Raw genomic sequence first — 15,620 nt, 5'->3', positions numbered from 1 at the left:
AGAGATGGGATCTCTGAAACTCCTAAGGACTCAGTATCTTTTCCATGCAAAAAAACACCCTGAACAAGATTTTGAGCTGCAAGCAAGGAACTCACCTCGGTAGGACTTCTACAGCGAATGCCACACAGTAGTGAGTGGGATTATGCACCCATGAGGTTTCTTAAACAGACACCACGCTACAAAGCAAGCGGTGTGAGTAGAAAAAGGACAAATCACATTGCAAATACTTTCAATCCCTCTGAGGAAGCACGTATGGATCTAGATAAAACCCAATGCTATGATTATTCCTGCTTTTATTTAACCACATGTGTGGTCCCAACTAATAGGATTCTCCCCCGCTTGCCATTAATTTGCTTTAGTCCCTGTGTAATCCTATCAACAGCAGGGCACAGTGATCTTCATACAGGGAACGGGGAAATCATTTGATAACCATCTGCCTAATGTTTTGGCAGAAATTTAGCTTACAGAGCCACTACCAAGTTGGGACTCCTCCTCAGGAATAGACATTTCGACTAGGGAACAGGGCAGAATATAAAGTCCCAAGACTGACATTGTCTAATTCTGTTCTGACAGGTGACCAGTAGGGCTCCCGACTAGGCCACTCCTGAAGAAAGAAAGACAAGATTAATTTATCACTATCTAACTTCAAAGGCGTGGGTTAGTTTCTCCCTCGTTCCCTCCCTCCTGCCCTTCCTACCTCTTTCCCTCCCTCCTTATCTCTTTCTTTCTTCTTACTTTTTTTTATGTAAAAAATGCCATGGATACAATGAACCAGTAAAGGTGCACTTTGAAAACTGCATGGAAAACTTTAGTAGCTCACACCTTTAAATATATACTCCCTAGGCGTTTTCCTTCTTGGTTCACATCCACTGTTGACATCTTCTTTATTGCTCATCAGAAACACAGAAAGCCATAAAGGAATGGGGAAGAAATGCTTTGTATGAACAGGAATATGAATTGTTGCAAGAAAAATGTCAAATTTATTTGTCAAAGTACTTACTGATTTAAACATGAAATATAAGAGCGGACGTCCCAGATTAACTTGTATTGCTAATAACTCCTAACTGCATCCTCTTCGACCCCCAAGGAGCTTTGAGTATCATAAAGATATCATCTGGTCCAGCCATGCAAATTAAAATGGGACCATAGGTTCAGAACTTGAAAGAAATAAGACCATGCTTAAAAAACTTAGGCTTCATGAAAATAAAAATTTTTGTGAAAGTCCAAATAAAAAAATTGAGAACTGAGACCAGGGTCAGAGAGGGGGTGGATAATAGAAGCTTCTTTACAAGGGGCGCCTGGGTGGCTCAGTTGGTTAGGCATCTGACTCTTGATCTCAGCTCAGGTCTTGATCTCAGGGTCGTGAGTTCAAGCCCTGTGTTGGGCTATGTGCTGAGCATGAAGCCTACTTGAAAAATGAGACAAGACTTTTTAAAAGAGAAACATCCCCACTAGGATGAGTTTTCATATTCTAACTTAACCGGAAGAAATGTTGAGTCACTGGACGTTAATCACCTTGTACAAGCTCTGAGATACTTAGGGGGCAATTGGATGTTTGCACACTGGCTCCACGTTTGATGATATTAGCAAACTATTGTCTCCTTACACAATGATATTGTGGGGTTTTTGTTGTTGTTGTTGTTAACGGTACTTCTCTTTTAGAGATATCTACTGAATAATTCCTAATATTTTAGAGGTGCCTACCAAAATATTTATGAAAAAAATTCTATTCTATCTTTGATCTGCTTCACGATAATACTGGAAGGAGGAGTACATGGGGATATAGATAAAACAAGATTGGCCGAGAGTCCATCAATGCTGAAGCTGGATGATGAGCGCATTAAAGGCTCAGTATATTATTTTGACTATCTTGTGTATGTTAAAAATGCTTCAGGAGTGCCTGGGTAGCTCAGTCGGTTAAGCATCCAACTCCAGATTTCAGCTCAGGTTATGGTCTCACTGTCAGTCATGAGATTGAGTCCCTCATTGGGCTTTGTACTGAGCATGGATCGTGCTTGGGATTCTCTCTCCCCTCTCTCTCTGCCCCTCCCTCATTCGTGTTCTCTCTTTCTCTAAAGAAACAAGAGGCGCCTGGGTGGCTCAGTCGGTTAAGTGTCTGACTTCGGCTCAGATCATGATCTCGCGATCTGGGTTCAAGCCCCATATCAGGGTCTGTGCTGACAGCTCAGAGCCTGGAGCCTGCTTCAGATTCTGTGTCTCCTTCTCTCTGTTCCTCCTCCACTTGCACTCTGTCTCTGTCTCTCTCAAAGATACATTAAAATGTTAAAAGATTTTTAAATAAACCCTTAGAAATGCTTCATAATAAAATTTTTTTTAACTTTTTTTTTTAATGTTTTTATTTATTTTTGAGACAGAGAGAGACAGAGCATGAACGGGGGAGGGTCAGAGAGAGAGGGAGACACAGAATCTGAAACGGGCTCCAGGCTCTGAGCTGTCAGCCCAGAGCCCGATGCGGGGCTCGAACTCACGGACCGCGAGATCATGACCTGAGCCGAAGTCGGACGCTCAACCGACTGAGCCACCCAGGCGCCCCCATAATAAAAATTTTTTAAAGAAGAAACATTTATTATAAAATACATCAGATGCACAAAGACGTAACAAAGAATAATCTGGTGGACACTTACCCATCCACTCTCCACCTGAAGAATTAAAGCAGAAAACTGTGGTTGAACAAATTATAAAGCACCTCTTTTATTCTTCCTTCGATTGTCTGGCTGCATTTGTGGTGCCCCTTCGGGGAGGTAGTGGCTAATGTCGACTCATTAAAACTGGTGACACCTCATATGTGGTTGAGGCCACGCCAGCTAGCGAGAGTAGATCTCGAGTCAGTCTTCTGTGAGGCAATGCAGCGTCTGCTGTGGATCTAACTGTTGAGCTAACTCAGCCTTGAGAATCACAAACACCTGGATGGAAACCTCTGCTCTGCCTATGGTTGTGTGACTTCCAGTAAAGTTCCAACCTTCTCTGGGTCCCATTGCTTCATATCTAAAAAATAAGTTTAGTGATCCCACCCTCGGAGGATCACAGGCAATGTCTGTAAATCACCCAGTTGGCACGGGGCAAATAGTAGCTATTTTACTTGACGTGTTAAAAGAAGACATTTGGACATTTCCTAACTGAAATATACGAGCCCCTCTGAACCAGCAGTTGATAAACACCGTATGGCTAGTTGATAACAACAAAGCTCAGTTTGCTGCTGACCCAAAGGAAAGGTATCATCACCTTGAAAGAGTTTTCGCAGCATCCAGGAGTGGAAGGACACTTAGGAGAATAATGACAATACTCTCAGGAGGACAATACTCTTATTCTTAGGAGAAGAATGAATATACTCATAGGAAAATAATGACAAAGTTGGGATATTTATGAGCTTGAGGGAGTCTGATTTAAGGTAGGTCTTTCAGTGGCAGCGTAAGGGGACACTTAATTGAAACTGGGAAAAATTTATTATATTATAAAGATTGGTAGATTGGTCGACAGAGTTGGGAGGATTTCAAAAGGAGTCTTGAAGAAAGAATCATCTTTTGAAGCGATCTCTTGTCCCAAGAAAGGGGTGATGAATGGAGAAGGAATAAATGGGTTTGGGGGAATTTCTGGAAACAAAGAGTAAATTATCTGCAATGCCAGCTTTCTGAGCAAGAGTTTTCTGGACTAGTAAAGTTAGATGAATGCAGTTGAATAGTAAAGTTAGATTAATGCAAACAGTAAGCTGAATGGGTATAGATTATTTTTATTCTTGTTTATATAAGGGCTCTAAGAAATATTTTTGTTGTCTGTGTTTTTATTTTTAGGCCTCAGCATGCACGGGGATTATATGATATAAGAACACATTTCAGCAAAATTAGCTTCCTTTGTGGTCACTTCCTTTATGGCAACTCACATATTCTCTATTGCTTTTTGTGATCTCATTTGAATGTTTCAGACTGTCCTTAGAATATTATTGTAGGGCCACCTGGGTGGCTCAGGAGGTTGAGCGTCCGACTCTTGATTTGGGCTCAGGTCATGATCTCATGGTCGTGAGATCAAGCCCCGCACTGGGATCCACGTTGAGTGTGGACTCTGCTTGAGATGGTCTCTCTCCGTCTTTCCTCTGCCCTTCTCCCATGTGTGCTCACTCTCTCTCTCTCTCAAAAAAATAAATAAATAAAATAAAAAATTACAAAAAAAGAATATTATTTTAGCTTTACACCGGTGGTCCTGGACCTTGCCTGGACAGTAGAATGACATGGGGAGGTTTTAAAAGTCCCAAAGCCCAGGTCCCACCTCAGGCCAATCAAATCAGAATATCTGGAGTGGGGCCTGGACATCGGTCAGTTTAAACTCTCCCAATGTGCATGTAAGGTTGAGAACAACAGCTCGGTGCCTGGCTGGAGAGGTAAAAACTTGACAGGGGAAGTATAAGACCCGGGTTAGACCTTGACACCAACTACTGTTGGAGCAGCTTTCTAGTGCCCTTCAACTTCACTAGAAACATTAATAATGACACAGGTGTTATGTGCAAACATCCTGCCCTTTCAGGTCTAGATTCAAATTGTATCGCCTTTCTCAGGGACTTAAAGCTTCGTGGCAAGCTTCATCTTCGATGACCCATTCCGCTAACTTCCTTTGCTTTGCTGCCTTCTTGTAGTGTATGCTGTTCCTTTAGTCTACTCTGGCCTTAACTCCCTTTCTTTGATTTGCACATGTGCTCCGTCATCCCAGCACATCCCCCCCCTCCCCCCCCCCGCCGCCCCAAACACACACAAATGGTCATAGTAGCAGGTGTAGCTGACTTTGCTGGAGGTTGGAAAGACAAAAGAGGTTTTATGTCACAGAAACATGAAAACCTTAATGTAGGATATCCTTAATGTAGGATATTAGATATCAGGTACCTATGGCCTCAAAAGTCCTTTGGCCACTTTGCATGCTGTACAGGTACCAACCCCACCCACCTTTCTTCTCTCACTCACGCTTCTTTGCCCCCCTCTCAAGAGAAAATAAAAATTCCTACCATTGTCTTATGCAGAACCATTCTCGTTGCTTCTAGCCTCATCCCCATAGTGAACTTTGGAATTCTGTTTGCATATCCAAAACTCATTAACAATGATAAACAATGAAGCATCTATGTTAACAGTGCCTTCTCTATCCCCACTAGATCTTTTAAGGAAAAGAAAGCACCAGAGAAATGCTAGTGTCACTCTTAGGAGAATAATGACAATTCTTTCCCAGTCTCTTCGCAGGTATAACCAGTTAAGTTAGTTGAGATTTTAAATAAAACAATTTTTTTTTTTTTGTGATAACAATTTAGTTTCTTAACTCAGGTAGCAATTATGCAAGTTATGGTAGGTGCTAAAAAATATGCAAACTACACGGGTAACAAATCTTCCAGGAATAATCAGTTTAGTTGAGGCATAAGATAGACTCTTCTTCTTTTTTTTTTTTTTTTAAGTTCATTTATTTTGAGAGTGGGGAGGGGCAGAGAGAAGGAGAGAGAGGGAATCCCAAGCAGGCTCTGCTCTGTCAGCATGGAGCCTGACGCTGGGCTCCAAACCCATGAACTTTGAGATCATAACCTGAGCTGAAATCGAGTCGGATGCCTAACTGACTGAACCAGCCGGGCGCCTCAAGACAGACTCTTAAGATATAGTTAAGGTGGGGTGCCTGGGTGGCTCAGTCGGTTAAGCGGCCGACTTCGGCTCAGGTCATGATCTCGAGGTCAGTGAGTTCAAGCCCCGCATCGGGCTCTGTGCTGACAGCTCAGAGCCTGGAGCCTGTTTCAGATTCTGTGTCTCCCTCTCTCTGACCCTCCCCATTCATGCTCTGTCTCTCTCTGTCTCAAAAATAAATAAATGTTAAAAAAAAAAAAAGATATAGTTAAGGTATAATACAAGAGACTAATTGTATATACAATGAACTCAGCTTCCACAAATCTATTTCAGTACATTGCCATTTATTTTTCTGAGATCCATATTTTCCAATATTAGATGATTTCAAAGGACCAGGCTCTTTCACAATCCCACTGTAGTAACACATATTGTTTTTTTGACTTGTGGTCAAATTTTTTGACTTCACTGGTCAGAAGGCCCGATTGGTATGACTTAAAGAACGAATAGAGAACTTCCATTTCTAGGATAGGTATCTGCATCAACCCTCCTTCTATAGACAACTAAAATTGTTGCTTAAAATAGATGAAAGACATCAACTGAAATCCATCAATGAACTCTCAAGAAAGGAAGAAATTTTCAGCCCAGGAAATGAGGCCCTTTGTTGAACCAGATGGACTTGAACTCCTGTTCTCACAACTTACAAGGTCCAGGGAATGGGAGACATATCCCAGGGCTTACCAAGGTGGAGAGTCCAAAACTCATATCCCAAACAGCTATGCCCTCAGGGTAAAAATGAACTAGAAACAACACTCCGCTTCTCTTTACCCTCTCCCTCAGTCAAGAAAATATACTGCTTATAACTTGTGATGCTGAGCGAAGGTGAAAAAAGGAAAAGAAGTCACTATTGAGAACTTGGACCTAGAGCTCATATCAAGTTTACAGCCTGAATTCACACTCCCTGCGTGGTCTGCAAAACCTCAAGCCAAGAATTTATTTGAGAGTGACCCCAGACTAGTCATGTCACAAAGTGCATGGTAGAAACAAATGTAGATCCCTTCTAAAGAACACAACTTTCCAAGCCCCAAAGAATTCTCAAACACAATTCTAAGAATAATGAGCAGAGCACCATAAAAATTAATAAATACACAAGGAAATAAAGCACCATGAGCACGAATTAAAAGAAACAAACAAAAACCCCACATACACAAAACAGATACAGACTCATAAAGACTTCAGATCATGGGAGTTTCAGACACGCACAATAAAAAACTGTTTAACAGTAAGTGACGAACTTGGAAATATGGGCAAGAAACAAACTGTAAAATACGACAACCAGGTTTTGAAAGAACCAAGTTGAACTTCTGGAAACGAAGTATAAAACTCTTAAAAAACTCAATGAAATAAGGAATGACTGTTGTTTTTCTTAGGTGTGGTGATAGTGTGGTAGTTCTCCACCAAAAAATAAATATTCTTGTCAATTAGAGATTAACGCCAAGATACTGTCAGATCAAATGTCATCTCAGAGAAATTACATGCTTCCTGGGAAGTGCTTTAAAATGCTCTAAGAAATCGGGGCGCCTGGGTGGCTCAGTCAGTTAAGCGTCCGACTTCAGCTCAGGTCATGATCTCCCTGCTTGTGGGTTCGAGCCCTGCATCAGGCTCTGTGCTGACAGCTCAGAGCCTGGAGCCTGCTTCGGGTTCTGTGTCTGCCTCTCTCTCTGCCCCTCCCCCGTTCATGCTCTGTCTCTGTCTCAAAAATAAACATTAAAAAAAAAGTTTTAAATGCTCTAAGAAAAACTTGTTCAATGATTATATGTGGAGAAATATTAAATAAGATTGTCAAAATGTTAATAATCTTTGAAGCTGAGAAATGGGCATGGGGAGTTTTTCTTTATTCCATTGCCTCTACTCTTGCACAGGTCTGAAAAATTTTATAATAATAAGTTTATTTAAGGGACAGGGAGTCTATTTACTTCACTATTGTGGGCCCCGATGTTTTTATTGTGTCTTTAAAAAAATTTTTTTTTTTAGTGTTTATTCATTTGTTTTATTTTTAAAAAAATTTTTCAATGTTTATTTTTGAGAGAGAGACTGAGAGACAGAGCATGAGAGGGGGAGGGGTCGAAGAAGAGGGAGAGACAGAATCCGAAGCAGGCTCCAGGCTCCGAGCTGTCAGCACAGAGCCAGATGCAGGGCTCGAACTCACGAACCACAAGATTGTGACCTGAGCCGAAGTCGGACGCTCAACCGACTGAGCCACCCAGGCGCCCCTATTGTGTCTTTTAAATTAGTTTTTCCAAATATGATTTTTTAAATGTGTGGGTTATCCTAAGTAATTTCAAGTTGTATTACTATAGGTATAATATATGTGGAAATATTCACAGGCGGATACAGACTATAAATTAGGTGCTATATTAGCGAAAAAAAGTGAAATGGGTAGGTTGGACAGTAGAGTAACAAAATCCAGAAGGAAAGTTAGTGAACTGTAGAAACTCAAACATATAGAAATTATCCAGGAAGACGCACAGAATAACAAAACAATAGAAAGTGCAAATGGAAACAGAGAGACACGGGGCATGTAATGAGAAGGTGTGCTATACATCCATTGGGAGTCCTAAAAAAAACAGCAGCATGTGAAGGAAGCAGCCACAGTATTTGAAGAGATCACGGCTAAGGATTTTCCAGAACTCATGAAATATACCAAATACAGATTCAGAAGCCCAACTAATCCCCAGCAATATAACTAAAAACAGATTTGTACCTGGACACATTAGAGTGAAACCAAAACAGAAAGAAAACATAACAAACCAATAAAGACAAGACCAAAATGAGGAAAGACCTTAGAAGGAGACAGGTAGCAAAGGCATGTTCTTTAGTGACGCAGGTTTGAGACCTCCCTTCCCAGCAATGAAAGCCAGAAGGGAATGAAACTGTCCAATCTGCTGAGAAAGAGAACGACCTGGGATTCTATGCCCAGTGAAAATGTACTTCAGAAATGAAGATTAAATCAAGACATTTCAGACTAGCAAGCTCTCTAACGGCAATGCTAAAGAACACTCTTTGGCCATCAGGAAAATGTTCCCAAATCTCAGACGCAAGAAGGAAAGAAGAACACAGAACGTGGTAAATATGTAAGCAAATAAATATAAGAATGGGCTATGTAAGAAAGTAAGTAATGTCAGGCCAGTCTCACTCAAGAACATAGCATAATTCCTAAGGAAAATCTTAGAAAACCATACCAGCTATGCCCCAAAAAGAAAATAGATTCTGGTTTATTTTGGGAATGCAAGGTTGGTTTAATATTTGAAAATTAGGGTATACACTGACAGGTTAAAAGAAACATTGTATGATCACTTCAATAGATACCAAAAAAAAAAAATATTTGTTAAAATTTAATATTCATTTTATGATCTAAATTCTACCACAGATAAAATATTTTTACACAAATGGACAATAGAAGATTACTCCATTAACCTGATAAAAGGTATCTATAAAAACTTAAAGTAAGTACTATATTTAATAATAGGTTAAGATGTTAAAAGCATTTACTTTAGATTAGGAAAAAGACAAGACTATCTGCTACCACCTGTTTTATTCAAATTTGCACTATAGATCCTGAGCAGCACGATAAAACTAGGAAAAGATACAGAAAAAAAGAAAAAGTATCAAAACCGTCAATATTTGCACATGATAGTGTGAGTATAGAAAATCTGAAAAAACATATATAAGTTAATTATTAGAATCGATGACAGGGTTTGACAAGCCTGCCAGATAAAAAGTAATGGAAAAATCAGCTACAGTCTCAAATATCAGCATCAGATAGTTCAGACGAAAGGAACAAAAAGTACAAATGAGCCATCTATAGCTACATGCGGCGACACGAATGAAACTCACAAACGCTATGAGGGGTATGTGAGTTTCATTCGCCACAAAGGAACTTCATTCAAGTGGCTTCATTCAAGTCACAAAGGAACGCATACTGTATTGCTCCATTTAGGTAAAGTTCAAAGACAAACACAATCAATCTATGGTTGCAGAATGCACACATAGGTAGTAAAGCAATAAAATAGAACAAGGGAATGGTTACTGCAAAAATGAAGGTGTTGGTATCTTTGGGAGAAGGCAGAGAGCGGACAAGAAGGGCTTACACAATTCTAGCAATGTATGCTTTTGACTTTGTTTTTTAAAATGTTTATTTATTTTTGAGAGAGAGAGAGAGAGGGAGCGTGAGTAGAGGAGGGTCAGAGAGAGAGGGAGACATAGAATCTGAAGCAGGCCAGACTCTGAGCTGCCAGCACAGAGCCCAACACGGGGCTTGAACTCACAGACTGTGAGATCATGACCTGAGCCGAAGTTGGACACTTAATCGACTGAGACACCCAGGTGCCCCAACTTTGTTGAACTTATATTCAGCTTTTAATTACTAATGCTGTACATGTGTTTTTATACTCTTCTGACATATTTCACAATTTTTAGAAAGTCAAAGAGCAGATGGCAAGAAGAACAAAACTGAGCAAATATCAAATGTCTGCATAAGTAAATGGTAGCTGTAGCATCTAAACTTTTTTCTGAATTTTCCCACATCTGATCATGATGACGTATGAGGCTGATCATACCTTCAGGGATAATTCAACCTTACTTCGTCAGAGCTTCAAAAATAACCAATCTGCTTATGACTTACAAAACTTTATTTTTTTTTTACTATTAATTTATCTTTGAAAGAAAGAGAGAGAGAGGAAAAGCAGGGGAGGGGCAGAGAGAGAGTGGGAGGCACAGAATCTGAAGCAGGCTCCAGGCTCTGAGCTGTCAACACAGAGCCCGAGGCACGGCTCGAACTCACGAACCGTGAGATCATGACCTGAGCCGAAGTCGGATGCTTAGCCAACTGAGCGCCCCCAGGTGTCCAAAACTCTATTTCTATTGCTTCCTATCATCCATGTGTCAATTTCTTCTAGACACTGCCTTCTAGACATTGCCACTCGAATGACCTACTGTCACCTGAAACTACGAGTCTGCTTTGACAACCTATGTTGAGTTTGTGAATACGCTTCTTAATATACACACTCTTGCTAGTTGAGTTCAGCCATTGCCTTGGTTTTAATGCCACCTATATGCTGAATCTCCCAAACATCTTATTCCAAACTAAGCTTCTATGGTGAGTTCCAGGTTCATATATCCAATTGCCTAGCTGATATCTCAATTTGGCTATCGCATTGATATCTCAAACCCACACCGAATACGCAATTTTGTCTGAGGAGCAGCATGAAAATCAAAGGCATGCTTGGCAAATGACAGATAGCTTTGTTTCGCTGGTCTTAGGTGTGGAGGACTGGACAGTGATGTAGAGAACGTAACTAGAAAACTAGTTTGGGAACAGACACTGAAGAACCTTTGGTGTTTTGCTTAAGAGTTTGGACCTTGTGGACAATGGGGATTCGCATGGGGATTTTCATTTTCCATTCAGTTACTCACAGAACAAGTATTAAGTGCTGACCTACTATGTGCTGGGCATTGTGTTTGGCATCGGGGATGCATTTGTGTTCAAGCCAGGGTCAGGCAAAGAGGGATTTCTGAGAGCGTTAGGAGGTAGAATGTACTGGAACGGGTGTGTCGGGTTACAACACATAGGATGGAGAAGCGCAGCTAGAGGAGGGGACTGAGGATGGCCCCCAAATTTGGGGGGCCATTGGAGGGATGATGACGCCTTTACCTGAGGTGGTGATAGAGAAGGAAGGGAAAGGGGGGTGTGAAAGTCACCTGATTTCAGTTTGGGCAGCGAGCCCGGAATACCTAGGGGACTTGCAGGAGCTGATTGGAGACGCAGGATCGTGTTTGGTGAGAGAAGCTGAAAATGGAGCCACGGGTTAGGACCCCGTCTATAGGAAGTAAGAGCTGAGCACGGTGGGTGCGGGCAGGTGACACGGGATTGCTGATGAGGAGCAAGAAAGTGATCATTCATACTACAGGCAAGGGGAAAAAAAAGGCATCGGCAAACCAGTTAGTCCTAGTATTGCCGTAACTGGCTGTGCAGCCTTGACCTCCCTTTGCCAAATTTCTGCCTCCCACTGTCCCGTGACTTATTCTGGGATGGACAGAGCCACCACCACGTGTCAGCAGGGAATTGTGAGACGGTAGGGTTTAAAACAGCGGGGAAAGCTCGCCTGCCATGAGACTGGCTGAGGGACCAGCACGGCCCTGGGCTAAAGCATTGTGCGCAGTGGTCCCCGGCAGATCGCCATCACTAAACTTGATTTAAAGAAAAACAAACAAAACACGTTTGCAGTGATGAACATTATAAAGACCGTCATTACTGAGAAAAAGAGTGGCTCGTGGTTTGTTACGGGTTGAATTGTGTTTCCTCCCACCCCTCCCCCACAAAAAGACCTATTGGGTCATAACCCCCCGCCCCGCCCCAGTAACCTCAGAAATGTGACCTTATTTGAAATAGAGTCTTTAGAGAAATAATCAGGTTTACACGGACACAGAGACAGACAGGCCCAGCGGGAGAATGCCAGTCAAGACCAAGGTAGGAGCCTGGGTGAGGCATCTACCAGCCAAGGAACGACACAGATTGCCAGCAAAGCAGGGGGAGCTAGAGGAGAGGCATGGGATAGATAGATGCTCCCTCCCATGCCTCAGAAGGACCCAGCCTCGCTGTCACCTTGTAGCCTCCAGAGCTGTGGGATCCGTGCCTGGTGTTTAAGCTGCCTAGTTTGCAGGACCCTGATTACAGAGGTCCTGGGAAGCTACCGCACGGTTGTGTATCGTTTGATATCGTCCCAAGGGCATGTTTTGCTCATTCTTACTGAATCCTCACACCCTCCTGGGGAAGGCATGATCAGTGACCCCTTTTTCAGAGTAGGAAGCCAACACGATCAGATATCCAGGTTTCTCTGTGATAAGGCACAGGAATTTCAGCGAGGAGAAAGTCAGGAAATGTCATCCGATGGGACACAGCCCACCCTAAGCGGTAGAGTAGCGGAGGGCACTGGTAGAACAGGGGGGATCCAGAGTCAGTCGCATAGGTACAAATCCCAGATCTGGTGGCTCAGGCTGTGCGGTCCTGAGCAAATCCTTAACCAACGCCGCACCTTGGTTCAATGGGGAAAATTAGTAGCACCTAAGGTTCTCCCCGAGGATTAAATGGACGAATTCCTGTGAAACGCTTAGCACGGTGTCTGCTGCGTTACTATGTGCTCAGCAAATAGCCCTTTTACAAAATGACCCATGCAAAGTAACAAGGGAGTGGAGAAGCCCCGCAGTAATGATGAGTAATGATACCATCATAGTTGCCTGTGCAACTATAGTTGTGCAGTGAACGTACTGTGCAAAAGATCTACGCTGAACACCTTGTGTATATTTAATGGTCTCTAGCCGTCTAGGGGCGAAGGACACAAGGCAGCTGCTGCTTATTCCGCGGGCAAACATTGCTTCCAGGGCCCATCAAGTCGTCACTGGTGAAGGTCCTCTCCCTAGGTCAAGTCCACCTTAATCTCCTAAGAAGCTCTTTGTGGTAGTGATGAGGATTCGAGCCACATCCTCAGATGTCAGGCAAACAGAAAGAGAAAGAGTTGGGGGTTATATGTACCTGGGAATGCATCCGTTAAGAGGTCAGAAAGTAAAGCATGGCTTTTGATATAGATGGCGCCCACATGCTTTGAACTTTAAAATCACGGCATAAGGTTTCACTATAAGCAAGTTCACCATAAAGGGATTTCACGACACAAGTCACAAGTAAAGGAATGCAATCACCATCCTGCATTTTAAAAATGCAATTAAAATTGATGCAGACCCACTGAGCCTTGCCAAACCCTGCTTTAAATAACAGTTTGGAGAATCACAAACTTCAATTACTTTTGGCAATGCCTTGGTTTTCCATGAGGCATGATAGGTTATTAAATGTCGTAACGATTTAGCTTGCTAATGAATAGTTTATCCTACATTCGGTTAGGTAGGTTTTTCCTTCTCTCTCTCTCTCTTTCTCTCTCTCTCTCTCTCTCTCTCTGTCTCTCTCCCTCCTTCTCCCCCTCTCTTTTTCAGCCTACTCAAAGGATTGATGATAATTAAGGGAAAGCTGTCAGGGGGGCAGGTTTTTCATCCAACAGATCTTTATGGTTCTAGGGTTACCTAGGGTAGAATCTGGCTCCATCTTGTAAACTTAATATCTGCCTTCTACATTAGTGGTGGCTATCAGAATGATGATAATGGGGGCACCTGGGTGGCTGAGTCGGTTAAATGCCCCACTTCGACTCAGGTCGTGATCTCATGGCTGGTGAGTTCGAGCCCCACATCGGGCTCTTTGCTGATAGCTCAGACCCTGGAGCCTGCTTTGGATTCTGTGTCTCCCTGTCTATCTTCCCCTGCCCTGCTCATGCTCTCTCTCTCTCTCTCTCAAACATAAATAAACATTAAAAAAAAAAAAAGAATGATGCTAATACAGTAAGAATAACTGTGGTTGTATGTTCTATGCATCACCTTTCAAACCATTCTGAATATTTCACATTTTGCCTTAAGACCTTAATGTAGTAGATAAGGAGGAGACTTATTATTCTTTTTAAAGTCATTGAGGCAAATTGAAAAACATTCAGAAAAAAAAATCAAATGTCCTCAAATTACAAACTTCATCATGAATAAAGCAGAACCAAACACGAACAGGTAATGTAGTGCTTGTTCCATCAGGCTGTTCAATTCCCTGGGTTCTCTTTCTCTCTCTCAAGTGACTGAAGAATTGCTATCAGGGGATGCTAATACTATTCCCAAGTATTGTTAATTTTCATACTGTTGAGGTCTGATCTGGCGACCAGCGGTCCCTTCCTGATCTGTGATGTGCTTGTATATTTCATGGCCCCGCTTCAGTCAGGAGAGATGGTGGTCCCAACTGGTTACTGCCATTCACGAAGGTCAGAACTAGACATAGACCCGAGGCAATTCGACAGAAGTGTACCTGTGAGATGTGTCTCAGGAAAAGCAAAATTAAACTCACCAATAAAACAAAACGCCTAAAGATAAGATAAAGAGCTCTAAAAATATTTAGCGGCTCATTCTGAAGCTCTAAAATGAGACTAAACTTTGGAGTTGCGATCCACACGTGGGCCAAATTAATGTTTTAATCTAGTCGGCCTGTGCTCTGTGTCAGGCACAAGGTTAAGGGTGTGGGAGGTAGACAGGTAAGTAAGAGAGAGTCCACTCCTTTGCAGACATCTGTGGTCATGGATTTCCCCCAACCCCACAACTTGGGCCAGGTACCTCATACGTGTAAGAGTTCAGTCACTTGAAGAGCAAATTTGTCGTCACCGCTGCAAGACAAAGATCTAGATAGAGAGTAGGGCCAACTGGTGAGCCAAGTACCTGGATCATTCCATACAGAAGGGCTTGGAGGGATGACTCCTGGTTCCTATCTGTCTCAACCACATCTGCTCCCTCCAGCTCCCATCCCAAAGCCCTTCTGCTCCCATGCCCACACTTACCTCCTGACTAAATTGGCTCCAATATTGGCCCCTTTAGGGCAGAAGGGACAACATGACAACATGCAACCGGGGCAAATAGTCTCCGCTGTGGGCCTTCTTGATTCTTATGCTGGGTTTGTGCCTCTCTACCTACACTTACCCTGTGTCCTAGGGATGTCCCTCGCTCTGGGCTTGGAGCCACCTGTCCAGACTCTGAGGTGTTCTTCCCTCTGGCATCCAGCTGTGGCCTACTAGCCCCGGTGCCACTTGTTGTCATAAACAGAGTCCCGTCGTGAACCTCAGACCCCCTTTGGGTCCTGGCACATGCTTCCTCTTCTGGCACCTCTTTATCCTGGCCAGAAGCTCAGAGAAGTGTTCCCCCATGTCTGGTTTGACCAAACTAGTGCTAGTATTTTATTAAGCACTTACTACCTCCTGGGCACTCTTTTAAAGTGTTTGCTCTTTTAACCCTCAGAACAATTCTATAAAGTAGACATTCTTCTTATCATCATCCCCTTTTACGAGGGAAACTTAGGCAGAGAGATTAAGTCATTTGTCCAAGGCTATCAGT

General features: G+C 42.6%; 1 protein-coding gene across 8 annotated transcripts in view; it reads left to right on the top strand.

The window, feature by feature from the left end:
- Nucleotides 1–15,620, top strand: part of NFIB (nuclear factor I B) — a 450,264-nt gene that overhangs the window by 77,596 nt on the left and 357,048 nt on the right. The window lies entirely within an intron of this gene.

The sequence above is a fragment of the Panthera pardus genome, unplaced genomic scaffold (assembly GCF_024362965.1).
Source record: "Panthera pardus isolate Hobbes unplaced genomic scaffold, ASM2436296v1 HiC_scaffold_20, whole genome shotgun sequence".
NCBI lineage: Eukaryota > Metazoa > Chordata > Mammalia > Carnivora > Felidae > Panthera > Panthera pardus.
Note: the sequence above shows the minus strand (reverse complement) of the source record. Positions and strands in the feature narration are given on the sequence as shown.